General features: G+C 40.7%; 1 long non-coding RNA gene across 1 annotated transcript; it reads right to left on the bottom strand.

The window, feature by feature from the left end:
• Positions 1-8,512: 8,512 nt before the first annotated feature.
• On the bottom strand, positions 8,513-19,007 carry LOC118469732 (uncharacterized). The gene is made up of 4 exons (XR_004846687.2): positions 18,850-19,007; positions 17,166-17,390; positions 14,893-15,201; positions 8,513-8,959 (listed from the first exon to the last, which is right to left on the bottom strand). It is a non-coding gene; the product is annotated as an uncharacterized LOC118469732 (long non-coding RNA).
• Positions 19,008-19,596: the final 589 nt, after the last annotated feature.

Genomic DNA, 19,596 nt, shown 5'->3' with positions numbered 1-19,596 from the left:
CCATGATCCTATCCACTCACCGCTAGCCCCTTCATACGCTCCGTTACACCAGCATTTAAAAGGAGGAGGGGACGCCATTCAGGCCCGTGATATGAATCCCAGACGCAGGGACAAGAACAGAGCTTTCACCCCCAGTTTCACAGAAAAAGACCCCTTTCTGGCAACCTCTAATTCTGGTTGCTACGGGCTTCTGGGTTCTATGGTGGACTCCCGTTGTGAGGGGACAAAGCCTCTCAGTCATCCGGCGATGGTTGCTAGGGGAGGCAGAATGTATGGGGAGGGACGGGCTGCCGTTGTCCCAGACGAAATGTCTCTCTTAAGGCGGCCGAGATCTGGTGATTGACAGGTGGCTACACGCTCCACTGCGGATCACCAGGGAGGTCTGGGGGGCCTTATATCTGTGACCGTGAATGTGTGTGTGTGTGTGTGTGTGTCTGGATAAGTGTGTGTATATATGTGTCTATGGCAGGCAGGCAGGCTGGTTGGTTGGTTGGCAGGGTGAGCAGGGGGTTGGGGGGCATTTCTGCCACCATAAAAGTGGCACCGTTTCTTACCTGAAGAGGGAGCTGCTTCTGCACATCGATGTTCAATCACCTTGTAATCATTTACTGTGAGCCCAGTTGGAGATGCTGCTGAGGTAGCACCAGTGGAATATTGTAAAAATGCTTTCTTAAAGTCCCGTTTAAAACCAGCATATTGTCCAAAAATATGCTTTGCTTCATGGATGTTTGACCTTTAGAATGACGTGTGTTCAAGGTTTGACACTAGAAGATTGTTTTCATGTTCAGCTGCTGAAGGAAAGTTTGTCTGAGCTCAAAAAGAATTACTCAACACAATTTTCACAATGAACCTCGAATCTGCAAACACTGAGACTGGATTTAATGAGTGATATCTTGTGTCCAGCAGTGAAACTTTAGAAATGTAAGATATAGATTCTGTTTTCCATGAAGAAAAAGAGATGTGGACACAATTTGACGCGTTTCTGATCAGGTATCTGAACTCATGAGGCATTTATCAACCGAAGATTATTGCTAAGTAAAAGTGGACAAGTATTATCAGCAATTCATTAGCACTTCTGTAGAAAAGTGGCTCCCACGCTTGTTTTTATTTATGGCATCAGGAGACTTTAAACACTCAATCATCAGTACTTAAGCAGCATCTTACTGTAACTGTAACTTTATGTAGAATTTGATAATGTAGTCTAGTGTTCTCCAACCTAGGGGTCAGGGGCCAACAAGGGGTCACAAGATAAATCTGTGGGATATGACAAAAGGTTAGAAGATTTATGATTGAACAATGCACTGTGTTCAAATGCTTACATTTCAGATTTAATGTAGGTAAAGTCTGGATAAATCAGTTATATACATAACCGAATCTTATGTAGAAATTGAGTTTAAACTAAAACTAATAGGTTTAAAAATGTAAAAATTTAACATTTTTCAATGACTGGGCGCTTCTGTATGGACGATTTAAAGAGTTAAAGATTAAAACTTTTCTGTGAGTGAGACAGACGAGCAGATTGTAAAGTAAAAGGGTAAAATTCAAGCTATGGGTTGGTGTTTATCTGTTATCTAAAGGATTAGTGGTATATTCACGGTCTGTGTGGTTCAAACACTCCTCCAGGGTGTGAACCGTCATCCCGCCAGTCTCGAGGCATCGGCGGCCCCTGGATCCCCCTCCAGGGCCCCAGAGGTGAGTGGGAACAGACAGGGCAGGACGAGGGGATCTAAAGGGGTTCACAGTCAACACTGTGTCCCCTCAGATAGACGTCTGGGACTGTCTGGGTTCTGCACTCCCAGACAGGGAGCCTTTCCACCCGTCAGATGCTGCCTATACGCCCCGTCCCCATCCCCCTCTTTCCTCTTGACCTTGACTCTCCGTCAGCACGGCCCTCCAGACAGTCTGAGGTCAAAGGCTAACACAGCAGCCTCACATCAGACACGGCTCAAGTCCCCTGTGTCCATATAAATAGGCTACTGAATGGTAAATCACCCTAAAATCAGCCTGTTGGAATGTGGCTTTGAATTCCTGTAGAGATGGACGCAGAGACCTCAGGGAGGAATTACTGTGGAGACATATGAAGTCCATAAAAACAAAAATTAGATTTAATTGCATCTGCATATTGCTTTTCTGTGTATATCCTGCAGACATATGGGTTTAAATAAATAAAAATCTGTAGTGCAAATAGATTTTTGGTGATATTTAAACAACAGCTCGAATGCTCATCTTTCATTTTGCTTTGAATGAGCTTGAAGCTGCAGCGAGGAACGAGCAGCTCGGCTACATTTTACCTTTCACCTTTGACTGCTGACTCACCGCGCCCTCGGCCAATCAGCGCCGAGCTGCCAGCATGTCATGACAGATTTGTGAGGGAAGGGAATGGCTGAAGCCTCACGTGGCTTTTTGAAAGATGCCAACCCACGGTGCACGCAGCTCTGATGAGCCTCTGAACGCCTCGCTGTGAGCATGCGCACTCACTGGGTCTCATCACTCTTTCTTTCACACAATGCCCTCACTCCTTTTCTTCCCCTCCTCACTGTCTCTTACAAGCTGTTGGATTAGCTTCAGTTTTCCTTTATCAGATGTCTGATTTTCTTTATTCCTTTTTGTAAATGTGTAAATCAGCTGATTGCTTTAGAAGACATTTTGGTGGTTGTCTGATCAGCACCAGAACGTAAGACAAAGCCAGCTGTAGCAGCAGAAGGTTGATCTCACACTGAATGTTGTCATGGTCAGAGATGTGGAGCATATAGAGGCAAACATGAGCACAAAAAACACAAAACTTTCTTTGCTCACTCAAACACTCAGGAGGAACATAACCAGTCTACATGTCAAATATATTTACCTCTGCAGCACCTGAACCCTCTTTAGTTTTACTGTAAAACTACAGATTATCAATTACAATCGCTTGCTATTTTAATTTAGGATGGAAAAGCTTCCCAAGGCCACTATGGGAGTTAGGATACATTTTGTACATTTCCTTTACCTTGAATCAACTTTAAATTAACCAAAACATTGCAAAGTATAGCAATAATCACAAAAGTCCTCCTATTACAATTTTATTGTAAAGTTATTACAACAAAATGCTGCATGTTTTTATCCTTTTTTTCAGAGGTGGTGTAGTTAGGACTGTCTAAACTATTTCATTTACATATGAAACAGCAGAGAATGAATGACTTTCTTCTGAACTTGCATTTTCTCCAAACAGTGGCCACTTTTTCACTCATCCCATTTTCCTTTAAACGCATCATGAAACTGAATATTTTTCTTTAAAATGCTTTTTTTTTTAATGTTCACCAAAAAGGTTTAAAAAAAATCAGGAGCTGGATCAATATATAATTGCGGGATTTTTTGTAACATAGTTGACATTTCTGCTGTTTTCAGGCCTAAAATTAACATGGCCGCCTATAACCAAACACCACATGGCATTTTTATGGAAAGATTCTTCTAAATATTATGTATACAATTGAGTAAAGGTGAAATTGGAAGGTATTTCTAAACATATTGTAGTAAACCTATTGACATGCCATAAATCCACACTTGACTCACACACTACTTTATATGAAATAACCGAACAGAAAGCCTTGGAGTCTGGCCAGTCTTTTCTTCAGGAGGAAATGACATCATGTGGCGCAGGTCATGTGATCTGGAATTAACACATTTCCTTGAGAGGTGTTTTTGTAATGGGGAACTTAGTTGACAGTGATTTCTGGGACACAGATACAATTTGTTATTTTCCACATAAAATTTGATATGTTGAAAAAAAAAGAATTATCTGTCATGATTATCTCAACTTCATAAAAAAACCAATTCAAACTATTTTTGAATAAACTCATTTTATTATTGTTTAGCTAATTAGAAGGTGGTTGTTATTAAATTGGGACGGTTATTTAGTTGACATTTTAATGATATCCAGTCATTTTTTATTAATAAGTGATTGTTTCCATAATAAATAATGATGGAATTTGTAAAAACATGATCATAATGGACATAAAAAACACATTTTTTTTTTTTACTTTTAATAAAAATGTATGCAAGATATATCCTATGGACTACAAAAGTCCCTTAATTATATATTGACCCAGCTACATCCTGCTTGTTTTTAAATTATTTGTAGAGGAAAATATTTGTGTAACACTGAAGACTTTTATGTATTATTGCACTCTAAAGGCATTATTCTGCACTGGGCTTTTAGTTATTAACCACCCAAGTGGCTTAACTTCTGAGCGCACCAAAGCTTTACAACAAAAAACACTAATATTACATTTACCTCAGTCTCTTTATTTTCAAATCTACCAGTTTAAATCCCTCCTGATGTGCATTTCCGTTGCCTGTAAGAGGGGCTGATGGACGCTCAGCGCAGGTGGAGGCTGATCTCAGAGGAGCCACAGAGCATTAACACGGTCCGTCTATTAAGTGTATTACTGGCAGCCCGGGACGAGCTGCACTGATGCTGCTGCACACCAATCAGAGCAGGCAGTCCAGCTGTAAACACTAATGTAAAGTCGTAAAGGAAAGAAATGTGTAAAATAACCTCCAGCCAGTCACTAACCAACAACAGCGAGAGCAAAAATTAAAATGTTACTTTTAATGTATTAATTAAATCGTATGTTCCCCCTTCAAAAGCAAGTGAGATACATTTAATCTTCACTAAAATTATTTGTTGTAAATTTACAGTTAATAGATTGTGATCAGGTGTAGCAAGTGTATGATTCCTATAGGAATGTGATGATTCCTATTATACTTCCAGCTTTCAATAAATCCCTAAACAAAGGTACACCAAAATAAATTGATAGAAAATTTACAGAAAAATACATAACATCGATGTTCCTGTTCAGGAAAGCTGTCAACTCTTATTTTGACACGATGTTCTACAGACAGATAAGGCACTGTCCTTTCAGCATTACTTTGTACTGCTAGGTTTCCTTTATGTCATCCACATTTGACTTTACATGCTCTTGAAACACTTCATACCTTGAAATTCAATTTCAATTCAGAGATTTATTTTTTTATTTGCAATTATTTCAGTAACAAATCAAACTTTGTCAGAGTCACAGTGAGCTTTATTGGCCAAGTATGTTAAAAATAAATGAAATAAAAACAGTGGAAATGACACAGTTTTACACTGATATGAATATAAACCAACAGTTAAACAACTATAAGCAACAAAAATTGTATTCTGTGCGGCAGAAGTCAATCCACTTGACAATGAGAGAATATTATGTAAATGGCATTGCTCTATGTCTATATTATCCTAGAATATAATGAAAAGTATGTAAAGTAAAGTATGCAAAGTAGGATGCTTTCATATTGCACATTTCGGTTCTTTTAACATGTGTCGTTTTAAATAATCACTACAATTTCAGGTAGAAGCAAAACTAATTAAAATAAAGACACAGCTAAAGAATTAAATTGATTTTTTTTCTTCTTTGTTGTAAATCTATATCCTACCCAATCTGAAAGGTCCAAACCAGTTTGGATTAGGCATCAGCTCCTTGGAGGAGGAACCAATTGATTATAAAGAGACCCAGACTCTTTGGGAAGGAGAAAGGGCCCCCTGTTGTTTCAAACCAGCTCCTCTAACTTCCCAGAGCGCGGGGGCCCAGAGGCTCGCTGCAGTAAATGGCTGCACAGTGACTCCTCTGAAGCAGCGGTAGGGCGAGCTGTGAGGGAGGAAGGACTTGTAGGATACATTAAATCAGCCTGATTAGAAGTTTAGGCGAGGCCAAGGCTCAGGTCCGACTGAAAGGCTGCCGGGCAGCCCTTGAGTGATACTATTCACATCCTGGGAGAAAGGTCAGTGTCAGAGGAGTTCACATGCCCCATCTCCATTCTTATGCTAAGGGATCATACACATAGGCTAATTCACTGGCTGGAAAGGCATAAACAGCTCCTACCGACTCCTACTTTCCCTCCAAAATGTTTGGATTCCTCAGCTTGAGCAGGGAGGCCCTTCCTCACTGGTCCTCTCTGTTAAAGAGGTGCAAATGTGAGAATATTGAGCTGAAAGAATTAAATATAAGTTAATGTTATGTCTGCAGAAAAAATATATATAAGTATATGTATATATATATATATATATATATAAAAATTGCCTTGTCATTTTTTAAATTTTATTTTATTGCCTCTTGTAAAAAGAAATGAGCCTGCTGTTGTCTTTACCTTTTGGCACATGTTGTCCCAATGACTGTTTTTTTCTAGTTAACAGCTTTTATTGACCTCCTGTAGACTTCTTGGTGCATTTTCTTGTCCGCCTCTGAGTGCAGTGGTCACTTGGGAATAGCAGGAAATAGCCACTTAATTAGCAGCCCTTGACCTTTGCTTCTGGCTCGGGCTGCCTCTGACCTCTGCCTCTCTCCGGCCTGTTTATTGTCCTCTGGGGGACTGTCCAGACCGCGACCCCCTGACCCCTGCCGACCTGGGACTTCACCAACAGGTCCCTGACCAGATGCACCACCTCACAAGACATTCATCAAAAAGCAATATTTGCCCCCAAAGCAGCTGATTCAAGCAATTATCTCTGCGGAAGAAAAAAGGAATGTATAGGATAAAGCTGCCACAATTATTTCCTGCAGCTCTCTGACATCTGTTTGCGAAGAGAAACATAAGGCAACACATTTGCGGATCGTGTAGGGTAAAGCCAGCAGAATATGAAACGTTCTTAATGATGAAAATCACACCAGTGTAACAGTTTTTACAACATCGTTTGAACATTTTGGGGCGTTCGCTCCATCCAGGCTCTACAGAGGCTGATTCCACTAATTGGTTTCCATTCATCCAGAGAGGGGAACTAATCACTGAAATCAGCTGCTGTAGTGTGTGGATGGATTGAAAACATGCTGACTCTTGCCTGGGCCTCCAGGAGGGAGAGCTCCACTGTTGGGAGTGTGATTTTTTTATAGATTTAAGGGGGAAAAATGTGCTTTTACAAGTTGTTCACACTTAAGTGGCTGTATAATTACATTTTTTTATTACAACTTAAATCCTCTCTTAGCCTGTATGTTTTCCCTATATTTTTGTGTCTGTATTTAACATAGAGAAGCTTATATTGTATATGGGTGAAGGGTTGAAAATTATTTTGGTGATTCTGCTTCTGGCACTTTTTTTTCACAGTACAGGATTTTTTTAAAAAAGGCTTTTCATTTTAACCTCTTAAGACTCGAGCTTTGGGCTTGCATTTTAGATTTCTTCTAGTTGTTTGGGATAAGAAGTAACCAATAAATATAATCATGGGATAATACATAATATCAGATTATTTATATTTTATAAAATTTAGAATATTTTAATATTAAATTTATATTATTGTTATTATTATTATTGTTGCTGTTATTTTTATTATTTTGGGGAAAAATTATGTGTACATACAGGTCCTAGGAGGTTAAAAATGTGTATTCTGTCTTTTTATTTCTCTCTCATGAGAAGGGAATCTAAAAATGTTCAATAAGCCTGATTTATTCACTGTAATATTATGATAGCTGCTCATTTTTTCCGATTTTTTTTCTTTTTTTAAAACCACGTTGTGCTTGTTTGTTATAACACAGAACATAACATTGCATTAAGGGATTCCATAACAGTATATTGTTCAGATTTTTTTAGAAGCCATAATTGAGCAGAGAAAAATCTAGTAAATGAACAATTTATTGAGAAAACACTGTGACTTCCTGCTTTTTCTGTCCTGCTCCGATACATTCCTGTCTTTCAGAGAGGAAATGACTGAATTGTGTTGTGACAAATGGACGTGTCTGTGTTTTACTGCCACCTCTAAGCGCTTTGCTTGTCTCCATACAAAGAGTCGGAATAATCCCCTGTTGACCCCGCGCATGTCCATCTGTTGTTTCACTCCGGACACACATCAGGCGGACACTGATCGACGGCCTGTAATCCCCAGAAAACCTGATTAATGGTCGGAACTGGGCCCTGACGGTCACTGGCAGTTTGGTTGAGCTCAAGTAAACAAACCCAAATCTGCGCGTCGTTTCAACCCAGATTTTTCAAATGACTGTGAACCTATTTATTTTATTAGGTTGGTTATTCTCAATATTCAGCTAAAAATCCGCCCAATGTGGAGATGTAAAAATAGATAAATAAATCAAAATAATCGTTTACATTTCCTTGATTAATAAAATATGAAGGCTATAGGGGGAAAGGGGATTATTTTATATTCTAATAGCGGTCAGTGTCATTTTTGTCACGGAGTTTTTGCCACTGATGAACTTTTCTTATTCCTTCAAATTAAAACTTAATGTGGGGTCACTCAAACATTTGCTCACACGCATCACTACGTGAATCGAAAGAAAGAAAGAAAAACAGAAAAAGCCAGAAAAGAGAGCTTACTTAACACACGGCATTTGTGCATTTTAAACTTCTTTAATTTTTTTTGTGAAAATTTCAAAATAAAACTCTGCTCATAATGTAAGACATTTTGGGGCATTAAGCATCATCCCATCAAATGTGACAACCTGCCAACATAAAGTGCTTCATTGCTCAAAACAAGAGTTTTTAACACAGAGAATTTTTAAAAATATATATTTTTTTATTTATGAAAAAAAACTCATAGACAGGTGCAATACATTTATATAATTTTAACTCATATTGCATTTTAAACTTTAATACAACAGGACAAAGCAGTTAAATGAATTAATTAAAAAATAATTTAACCAATCATTAGCTATGAAAATGTATGCGCATTCCAGAGGGTTAATGCTTTTACATTTGCAGTATTATTAAAACTAATAGTTTTTTCAATCAGATGCATTTCATCATTACAGTATCAGACACATCATGAGCTGTACAATTCACAGTGTCGTTTTTCTACATCATCTTGCAGTGTTTATTTGACTGATAATCTCTCAGAAAGTCCCGACAATCTGATGACGACATTTCGTTGAGTTGGATCCATGTCGTCTTTGTGCCAAAGGTTCCTCCAGAGTGAAGAGATGCTCACAGTTTCTGTCCCATCCTGAGGGGAAAAAAAAAAAGAATGGATGGAATCATTAGCATGAGAATCAAACTTGGCTCCATAAACTCGTACACTCTGCATGGAAATTGTATTTTTTTTACATTTTGGAGTAGAAGGAAAGAACGGGGGGAAAAAGAAAGATTGCGAAGATATTGTAAAATGCATTCTGTTTAGGGATTGACAATATAACATTAAAGTAAATTAACTTTGCCCAGAACCGGTACATGCAGCGTTCATAATAATAATTAAAAGCTTTATTAGAAAATAATTGTCAGAGCTGGCAAAGTGCTGAGCAGTCATTAAAAACAGAAAACATTTGCAATAAAAGAAATTAAAACAAAAAAAAGCAAACAAAGGGCCAATGGGTAAAACAGCACATAAAAAGGTGACTAACTTCCCACATAAAAGTCATATAAAAGTGAGTCTGTGGAGCCATGTTTCAAGAACAATATAAAAGTCAATAACGACTCTGCAGACCTAAGCTCTCTGGTTACTCCAGAGTGTGTTTTGGCAATATTGAATTTGTTGTTGTGGATGATTTTTAATTTTCTACATCACAAATTGTAAGCAGTGTTTCAGAAAAACAAACTTCCTTTTCATGCACTGTAAGAAAAAAAAAAAAAAAAAAAAAAGGCCCCTGTGCTCTGCATGTTGTTCTTCTCTTCCATTTTCAGGCTGTATGGATGGAGGGATCTTAAGGCTTTTATCCCCACAGGGAACCAGCCTGAACTCTTTCTCTGTCAATTTTCACCCACTCCCCAATTCAGATGAGCCCTTTCTCCCACCAAGCCCACAATGAAGGATTTGTCCTCGTTCTCTTTGTCCACCTCTGATATCTTTTTTTGACTGCTCCCTCTCTGCAGACAGCATGCAGCGTATGCAAATACGTGCTCTTTTATTCGCGAGACCCCTCCCCTGAATGAATGCAACCTTAAATGAGGCCACACTCGCACACGTTTACAGAGGGGGCATGGAACATGCACGTATTACAATCAGTGGATTTGCATGCCCGCTCTGACACGCAGTCACTCAAACATCAAACGCTGACCATGTGAAATGAGCGGACACGGATATACGTGGTTCACTGATGGAGCAGATTATTTTATCTGAATGTTAACCCGTGCAGTTTATTCAAAAAAAGATCAATAACAGCAAAGATAACACAACAACAGAGGCTGGTTCTCACCATAATTACTTATTATTATGTACGTGTGTATTTTTCAACACAGATTACAGTGAAAAATGGGGAATTTGTTCTAAAAAGGAATGAGTATTTGGTATATTTAAAAAAAATTCTACATATACTGTCAATTTATAAAGATCTCTACACGCACAGGGACACAAAGTATGAGACAGTTTTGGTCTCCTTGCTATGTAATTATACTACATGACAACACACGCGTTGCTGACTAGTAAATTTTTAAAAAAAAAATTTTTTTATTTTTGCTGATTTCTTTGGATTGTGTTATAAGATAAGTATTCTAAGAAAAACTTGAGTTCTGTTTTAGGAAACTAAGCAAATCTTTCTTTGAAAAGCTTCCAAAAAGAAGGACAAAAGGTCTGCTCGCAATGAAAGAACTTATTTTCCTTTCTCACAGGTGTTTTATCGCAGTAATTGTAGATTGGGTGTCCCACACACACACACACACACACACACACACACACACACACACACACACACAATGGACGTTCAGATGTGTAGGATGAGGCTGAAAAACGAGACAGAAGCAGCCCAACAGAATGTGCTCCGAGGAAGAGGTGTAGACTGTGCAGCTCTAAAGGTTGGATGAATTATAACAGTGTCTGATGAACATAAAGCGTTCCCTCTCGCCGCTAACATTCCCAAGCTGGCCCGTGCCATCTGTGAGTGTGTGTGAATGGCTTGGAGCTTGTGTGTGCGTGTCGTTGGGGGGTTGATGTCTGCTGGACAGCTCTGACAGTTCGGCCTTTTCAGCCTTACATTACTGAGCCGACTGGCCTCTTTCCCATAGCAACCCTAACGGAGGTCAAAGGCTATGTACCCCCACACCCACCCACCTCCTCTTCTTCTTGTACTCTGGGGTGGCCGCAGACACTCTCAACACCCTGACCGGCCGCAGACGAAGCCACTGCACCCATGAACTTGAACTTGATTCCTGACCGAGTCGTATATCCAGCATAGTGTGAACTGTTTCACACAACATGGAATAAAATAACATGCGCACAAAAAGAAGAGGTCATGCCAAGGATTCGGCCCTAATTCTAGTCACCCTAGAACCTCATCTCCTGATATGATTGCAAAGGGCCGCTGTATTAAAGGCTCAGTCACCTAATTCTCCCTCCACTTTCATTGGAGCACACAGGACCCCGACTCAGGGATGCCACGGCCAACAGACGTAATCTGAAAAGCCTGGGATGTAGAAACTTCTCTCCATCTTTCTCTAAGATACTTAACGTTGGGCTTTGTGCTAGATTAGTCTCGGCCAAAGTTGCATTAAAGAGCCCCAATGAGCCTCGCTTGACCCACATTGGACCTGATCCAAGACTATGGGCGGCCGGTGAGCCGGGCTTTATACACCACAGCAGAGCCGTTAAAACATTAATAGTGTCCACACATAGTGAGGAGGTAACCCAGGAGCTATATGGTATTAACATTTTATCGCTACTATGGCTACGCTGCTGCACCCACACAGAATGGGAAGTGAGCGCCGGCTACTGTCACTTCATCATGTCATACATTATAATTCCCCTCCACTGAAAATCCCACATAGCAAAAGCAATACATAGTTAATAATGAATAAGAGAGGAGAGAAAGAAAGGGGAAGGTAATCATCTCTATTCTGCCATTTTCTTGAGGGGAAATACATTTTTCTGTCAAATTTAAAGTTATGTACAAGTAGAAGGAATGGAGGGATGAGGAATGAATATTTGAGTAATGGTATCTGCAGCGAGCATGAGGAAGACTCGGGGACGTTCACATCCTAAATCCTCCTGACACGGTGTCAAAGCTGCTGACCTCTCTCTGCAGCCGCTCCAGTTTCAGACCATCTTGATTGAAAACTCTTTTGTTTCGGGGCAGATTAAGAGCGAACACTTAAGCAGTTTTTACCAAGTGTTTAGAAGACACCACGTATTATCAAAATCAAGATGACAGCGAATTTAAATTTGTTTCCACACACACACACACACACACACACACACACCTTCCTTTTTGCTCATTTGCAATCACTTCATGCTACTTCCCCCACTGTACTGCATTTAGAGAGAATTACAGCTCTCAGTAATCATTAGACGAAGAAATATTCTGTGTGCATTTATGCATGCTGCTCATTTTTACACCCTCCAAATACTAGAGGAAGCGATTGCTCTCGTGGCAAGACGTAGTGAGCACGAATACATTTTCCTGACAAATTTGCTTCAGTCACCGCCTCCCTTTGACCATGCAGCTTGTGTCGACTGCTGCAGCTATCACGTACAGTTGTGTGGCGACCTCCCCCCTTACTCTTTTCAAACACACACACACACACACACACACACACACCAGTCGCCCATGCCCGGCTCCTTGCAGCTGCTTGAGCGTGGCACATGCTAGCACGAGCTAACGTCATCAGCAAACAGCAGAGATCACGCTGGTGGCTTAAACATGGCCGCCCATGTGCTACACCTGCCACCTCCTTTACATACGCGTTTACATTTGACTCCATTATCTTTAACCCTTTCTCCAGTTTTACCTTCTCGCGAGCAACAATCCCACCGTTTCCCGGGTCCCTGCCACCTCTGTTTTCCACTAATGTACCATGGAGATCTGCAACTGAAAACGAAGCCATAGTATCTCCAAGATTAATTTCTTGACTTCGCCTTGCTTTCTCTTTTCTGTCAAATCTGCCTGAAGCAATCCACTGTATATCACAGATGAGCAGCGCAAATGCAATTATAAAGACAGCTCTGAGTCTTTTATATGAATAAAGAGAGGGAATAATCTTTTGACATGTGGTGCTGCACATGCCTTACACATCTCGTGGAGACACACGTACAGTATGAGGCTCATTAATAATCATTATCAGCAGGTTACATCATTCAGCTTCTCAGGGCACACCCATCGCCTTAGCTGAGTCATTCGCGGTGATATTGGTGAGACACCAATTGTTTTGTGAGATTTTCGGGAGGCCTGTTTTTCTGAGAGTGATACAAACGTGTAGATTGTGTTTGCAGTGAGGATTCAGATGTTAAATTGAGATCAAATAAAGGAGTTAGATGAGCGGCATGCTGCAAAGATTTAAATTTGGTTCTTGATATTAAAATTGTGAAAATGCACCTTTGTGAAATATCAGTGCATTACAGACCACGGTGCGACAGAGGCCTGAGCTTCTATATGCACAGCATGTGTGAATGCATCTCTAATGCCTGGCAAATCCCTCTCATTTAGGCAAAAACACAGCATCTCCATGTCTTTCAGACATGCAGAGAAGGGTAAATAGACTAATGAACAGTCAGGTGGCACTCCAGGGCCTGGATGACAACCCCCCACCACCAGCGCCACCATCGCACACATATCAAGCACACATACACTTGCACACACATTAAAACTCAGTGGCTCGCCCCGACCCTGGTGATCTGCACGACAGTCTAATGTCTCAGGCATCTGCTCATGTCTAGTCTGGAGGGTCTTTCCCACCCTGCCCCCCAGCCCCAGGCCCGTCGCACCACCAGTTCCCACAATAGTGGGAAAGCAGGCTTTTGGAAGGGGAATGGATGGGGTGGGTGTGGGGGGGGCGGCTGTCGGGGGGCAGCTATTGAGGGGAGAGAGGCAGAGAGTGAGAGAGGGAACGGGGCTGAATGATAATGTGAAAATGCACGGCGCTGTTCATTAACACACAAGCAGTGCAGCTGCACATGTTGGCCCTGGACACACATGCTCACGTGTCTCTTTTCTGCTTCAGGTTTGTGTCGGAGTCACCGGGGGGTTCAGGGCAGCTCTATGGCACGATCAGGACGGTTCTCAGGATCTGTGTGTCTGGTGTGAAAGGTTGCAGGCGGGAAGCTGGTGCGGATTTGGAACGTTGATATTTGTCATTTCGCCCTTGTCAGATTTTGGAAGAATGTGACATTTTACATTAGTGGCGTGTGACATTTTTAGTGTGTGAAGCAGCACAATTACACCACAACGGCTGGCAGCAAACGCTTAAAAATATATGAGCTCCAACAGAAAATTTGTCGAGGTTATCTGTGCAAGACTAAGTAGTTTTAGCGAGTGGAAAAATGGACATTTACTGTGGCATAAAACACACCTACAGAAAGACATGTATGCACAACCACAAGAACAGACTGTGAATGAGGAACAAGGAACCAAATGTATTTTGTTCATACACTAAATTGAATGTAAGATCGCTTTAAAAAAAAAAAAAAAACCATGTGATTACCCAAATGGGAAATTATCCTTCTTCCTCAACGAAATCCACCCGAGATTTTCGGCACATTCAGAAACATACTGTTCTAAAATATCATGATGCAAATTTCGCAAACAAAAGCGGCTTCGCATGAATTAATCGGTTGAGGTTTGTCAGGTGGAAACGCGACGTAGAATCGCTGCCTGGTGTGCATCAGGGAGTAAAGAAGCACCATGACAAGAGAGGATGGCAGGTTTCCTTCAACCAGTGCCAGCTCATTAATTTTGTTTGCTACCCAGCCTCCCTCCCCCCACTACCACCAACCACCATCACCCTTCCTCACCCAGCACCCTCCCTCGCATCACCCCTTAACTGCTAATTAGCAGGAGCAGAAGATGGAAGAGAAAAGGGAGAGGCCATGTGTGACTGGGGAGGAAATGGGGAAACTCTTCGTCTCTCCCTCGTCCTTCCTCCCGTTCCCTTCCCCCATCACACACACTCCCCCACCTCCTGGTCACCACCACCTCCACCACTGGTACCTTACAGGAAAGCCATGATGCAGCTCACCTCGTATGCCAGCCCAGCCATTTTAGGTGTCGCGGCAAACGTCTCCCAAGATGGCTCCTCTGAGCGCACCCGTTACTCCAGGGATCCGGCAGGGTCTTTGTCCGCCTCCTGGCACAGGCAAAGTGTCTCCATTGGCAGTACAGATGGCATCAGAGGCTCCTGGGTAAAAAGGGTGAGGGTGGGAGGAGGAGGAGGAGGAGGAGGAGGCAGCAATTCCGGACCGACCGTTTTCCCCTCCTCTCTCTCCTCAGTTTCTTTTAATGATGCCTCTTTTCAGGAATCCCAGATCTTTCAGTGCTAATCAGAAGACTGTAAGAAGAAGAGCAGAAGAGAGAAGACAGACGATTAAAACATGAAAAGCACATCATACATTTCAAGGTATCACTATAGCTGAGCACAGCATGGGATTGTGGGTTTTTAATGCAACTACTGGTCATGTTTTTCTTTAAACACACACTGGACACATGCACTGAGATGTGGTAAATCAGATGTTTAGCAAAACTCTTTTAAGCTCTGACCAGCTATGATTCCTCAAGGAGCGATTCAAGCTTGTCATATTTGTGTTTTTCAGGCCATGAGTGTGTTTATTCTGCTGCAAAAAAAGAAGCACCAAAAGAGTCCCTCACATCACAGAAGTACAAAGGTTAAATCAAGGATGCCTTGGACATACAAGAAAGCCTCGAGTGTTTTTATTCCCTTTCATTAAGGAGGCACACCATGTTCACACGCTACCTATAACAGGGAAAGCTCTGGAAAAGACTTGGACCACGGCCTTTTCACATATCCAATATCTCACTGTGAAACGAAGCAATTAGCCTGGGTTGACAGCGAGCTCTACTGCAATAGGTAGTTAGCAGAGTGAATGAAAACTCATCTCACTTTGGTGCTCTTTAGGCTTTAGTGGCATTCTCCGGGCTGAGCATATGCACCGCACAGCGCTGAAGTACCAAGTTGAAAAGTTCAGCTCCTGTCTACAGGATGGCCTTGGCCTTCTCATTGAGGCAAGACACAATGTAGCCCAAAGGCTCCAGGATTCGCTACAGCTTTAAATGCAGATGCCAAGTGTTTTTTTAAAACCCTGTGTGTGTGTAGGGTGCTACACCACTCAACTGCATGATTAGCGTCCCCATTGTTCCATCTAAACAGTCATAATCAAAATTGAGCTTTCTTTAAAAAAAAAAAAAAAAAACGGTTCCAAAACACACTTTACACTGATTTATACTGTACGCTGTAGAGTGGGAAAAAAAATACAAATTGAGGTTATATGAGCCCAGACTAGGCTGGTAGTGTCAGTGTGTACCTAAGCAGTCGCCTCCAGGGATCCTTGAGAGGAATCCTGGAGGACCTCGAGAAAATAGGTGAAATTCTTACTGTTACTTACTGAATGTGCAACAGCAGATGCACTGTGATGGGCTGTTTGCACAGAAGACACTTGAACTGAAAGCTCAGGCAAATAATAAAATAACAACTGAATGAGCTTCAGTTTCAGAGGTCCTGGCCTTGTGGATGCTGGCTCACTGTTACCCTCTTTATGGGGTATTTGAATCAAACAGAGTTTGTCTGTCTGTGACTTTTCTAGCATGATACACCCAACAGGCCTGTGGTGATTCAGTATTACCTGCCTGCTTGCAAAATTACATTATTTTCACACAGTAAAAGCGACATTTGGCACCCGCTATATCCGAAGACTCGATTTTGAGGTCCTTGGCATGGAGGAAGTTTTACACTGGTCTCCTCCAGCCATCCTGGGCAGCCTGTTTAATAGTCAGCACCATGTTGCAGAGGACCTGAATGGACCCTAAACACCCTAAAATGGGGCCAATTTCCGACTGGGCCCTCAGTCGATTCATAAGGCTCCTCTAAACACACTGAAGTGAGATGAAGGGCAAAGAAAGGGATTCTGGGCCTGGAGTGCTGAATGAGATGCTAGGATACTTTTATTTGCACTTCTAGTTGTTTTTATACACAGAGAGAGTTTAAAAAAACAACATACAGCATTGTAAAGGGGCTGTAAAGAATCCTTCATCAAATAACCAACATCAGGATGATGTATGATGTGTAAATCTGACATATTCTGCAAAGAAAAAGCTCTGAAATTATTGAAGGGAGTATAAATGTGTGTACTTTTTTTTATCATAAGAGGAATAAGCTTAATATTGAAGTATATGCAACATGAAAAATTATTCAACACTACTTTAGCAAATCTACGTTTCTGAATTTGGGATTATTTATGAATTAATATAATAATTACACTCCAAACAAAACTTTCTTACCTTTCAAGGGGTGAAATTCTGTCAAAAATCCGCCTTTGCTGAGTCCTTTCTTCTCTTTTTGGGGCATGAAAACATCGTTACGGAAGTCATTTCTACTTTCGGTTATCTAGCTTTATGACAGGTATTTAACACTCATACAGCTAGATAACCAAAGACAAAAACAGACCTCCTCTCTCTCTCTCACACACACTGTCATGCTGCAGCCCGACATGATGCTGGAGTGATCTAGAAGGAGGTGAAGCTGCATTAGAAGGCCTGAAATATTTCCAAACACATCCCCAGCTCATTTTATGCACCTAGTTCCTTTTATTATTTCAAAAAAAAGCGAAACAACTGAGATGATGGCGAATAACAGATGCGTAAAAGCGCACGTTAAGAGGACATGGATCAGCTGCATTCGATTGTTATATATTTAAGACATTCAAGCGTCTGATATCCTTGTCGTGAAATAAACTGCCTGGTTGAAGGCCTACTGAATGCCGATATTACACTGACCTAATTATACTTTACATGTATTTAAATTTAGTTAAAATGTTAGAATATTTGGATCTACTGTAGCTAAAAAATGAAAACATTTTGTATTTATTATTATTATTATTATTATTATTATTATTATTATTATTATTATTATTATTATTAACACTTTCTATAACAAATGGACACTATTGGAAATATGTGCTCTTTTCAGCTTTAAAAAAAACAAGTTTAACTCGTTGGAAATAACATTTTACGCACGAAAATCTCCACATGCACCGAGAATTATTTATCACTTTGGACAAAACACTAAACAGTTGGTTTGTAAGATATTCTGCAGGGCTGATGTGTAGCACCAAACCTCCCTTTAAAAATAAATCAATGCAATATTAGGACTAAATACTGACGATTTTAAAGAATTAATGGCATCTTGGCACTTCTAACAAATGACTGGTGGCATTTTACAATCACGAAAACTTACCTTGTTAAAATAACATAGAAAAACAAGAATTAAACACAAATGTTCACACAAGCTAGACATGTATTCATACGAGCCTGTTTTGTGTCACTGGATGATCATGTGTCCAATCTATGACCATGAACCTGACATCGGGGCTAAATGATGCTTCAAGATCAACAGCTGACTTTTCTTCTCTTTTCTTTCTTTCTTTTTTTTCATTAAAAAAAAATCTTCTAAATCTAAATTGAGCTGGGGTTTAACATGCTTTAATTTGCTCTTGGCTCTTTAGTGCTCCTGGGGACAACGAATCCCTACTTTTAATGAGAGTTGTGATTGGCCTACTTCTTCTAAAACTAGACTGTTTCACATCACAAAGATTATCCGCATAAGCTGCTACAAAAACCAATTTGCTCCTGATCATTTTAACAGGCAGAGGAGTGCAGTTTGCCAGTAACATTGTGGTACTTTATGGAACAAGAGGTTTTTGTGAGTGAGTGTGTGTGTGTGTCTGTGTGTGTTTAAAGATCACACAGCCTGTACGCTTCATTTGAATGAAACACAAGGGCGTTTGTGGTGGTTAAATTATGTTTTCTTGCGTAAAAAGCTAAACTAAACATCATTAGTGTCCCTACATTTTTTCTTTTTATATTAGACACATGGACATGGCATTTGAGCACATTCAACGCTGGTTAAAAAAAAAAAATGTGATGCTGTACGTGCAGATGTCTATTTCCAGAGGCGTTTTCTCACCTGTTTTAGGAGCAAAGCAAACTCTGCAGGCAAATGTCCCCAACTTTAGGTGCTGCAGAATTTTCCAGATGATTTCTTCTCTGCGTCTACATCGGGCCCTTGTGGACTCGGAGCTCCGCAGCTCTCAGATGGGTCCGGTTTGGTCCTCGGTCCTCCGGCTTCTGTCTCTCCTCCAGCCTGCGCGCTTCCTCCACTGTCTGACAACCAGCTCCCGCACTGACGTCATACCAGGAGCAGGGAGGCGGGTTGGCCAATCAGAGCGTCCGCCGGCACCGAAGAGCGTCCGAGCGCAGTAAGACCTCTCACTCCTCACCGTTTTTCTCCCGCTTTTTGTTAAAGCTCTCCACTCAAACATCCAGTATTAATACTACAATTCAAAAAAGTGCCAATAATCTTCATTTTGACTTAGAGAAAGAAAGTTAAAAAGCTCATTTGATTGAGTTTAGCCAAAAAAAAGTTTTTGAGGTGTGACATATGAATAGATAGATGGATAATTCATTTAACCTTTGCAGGAAATAATTTTTTTTACATCAGCTAGAATCACAATCAAGAACCCACATCTAACATTTACAGCAAAACAAGTATTTACAAGAGTACAGAAACTTAAAAAATACTTCAGTTTAGTAAATGTGCCGTGTGCAAAAATGTAGAAAATCTATATAGTGTGCAAACATTAACCTGTATCACATAAAATACAAAAAAATATAAACCTATGGAGCAGTCTCAGAATATATACAACATATGTAT

The sequence above is a fragment of the Amphiprion ocellaris genome, chromosome 3 (genome assembly GCF_022539595.1).
Source record: "Amphiprion ocellaris isolate individual 3 ecotype Okinawa chromosome 3, ASM2253959v1, whole genome shotgun sequence".
Classification (NCBI taxonomy): domain Eukaryota; kingdom Metazoa; phylum Chordata; class Actinopteri; family Pomacentridae; genus Amphiprion; species Amphiprion ocellaris.
Note: the sequence above shows the minus strand (reverse complement) of the source record. Positions and strands in the feature narration are given on the sequence as shown.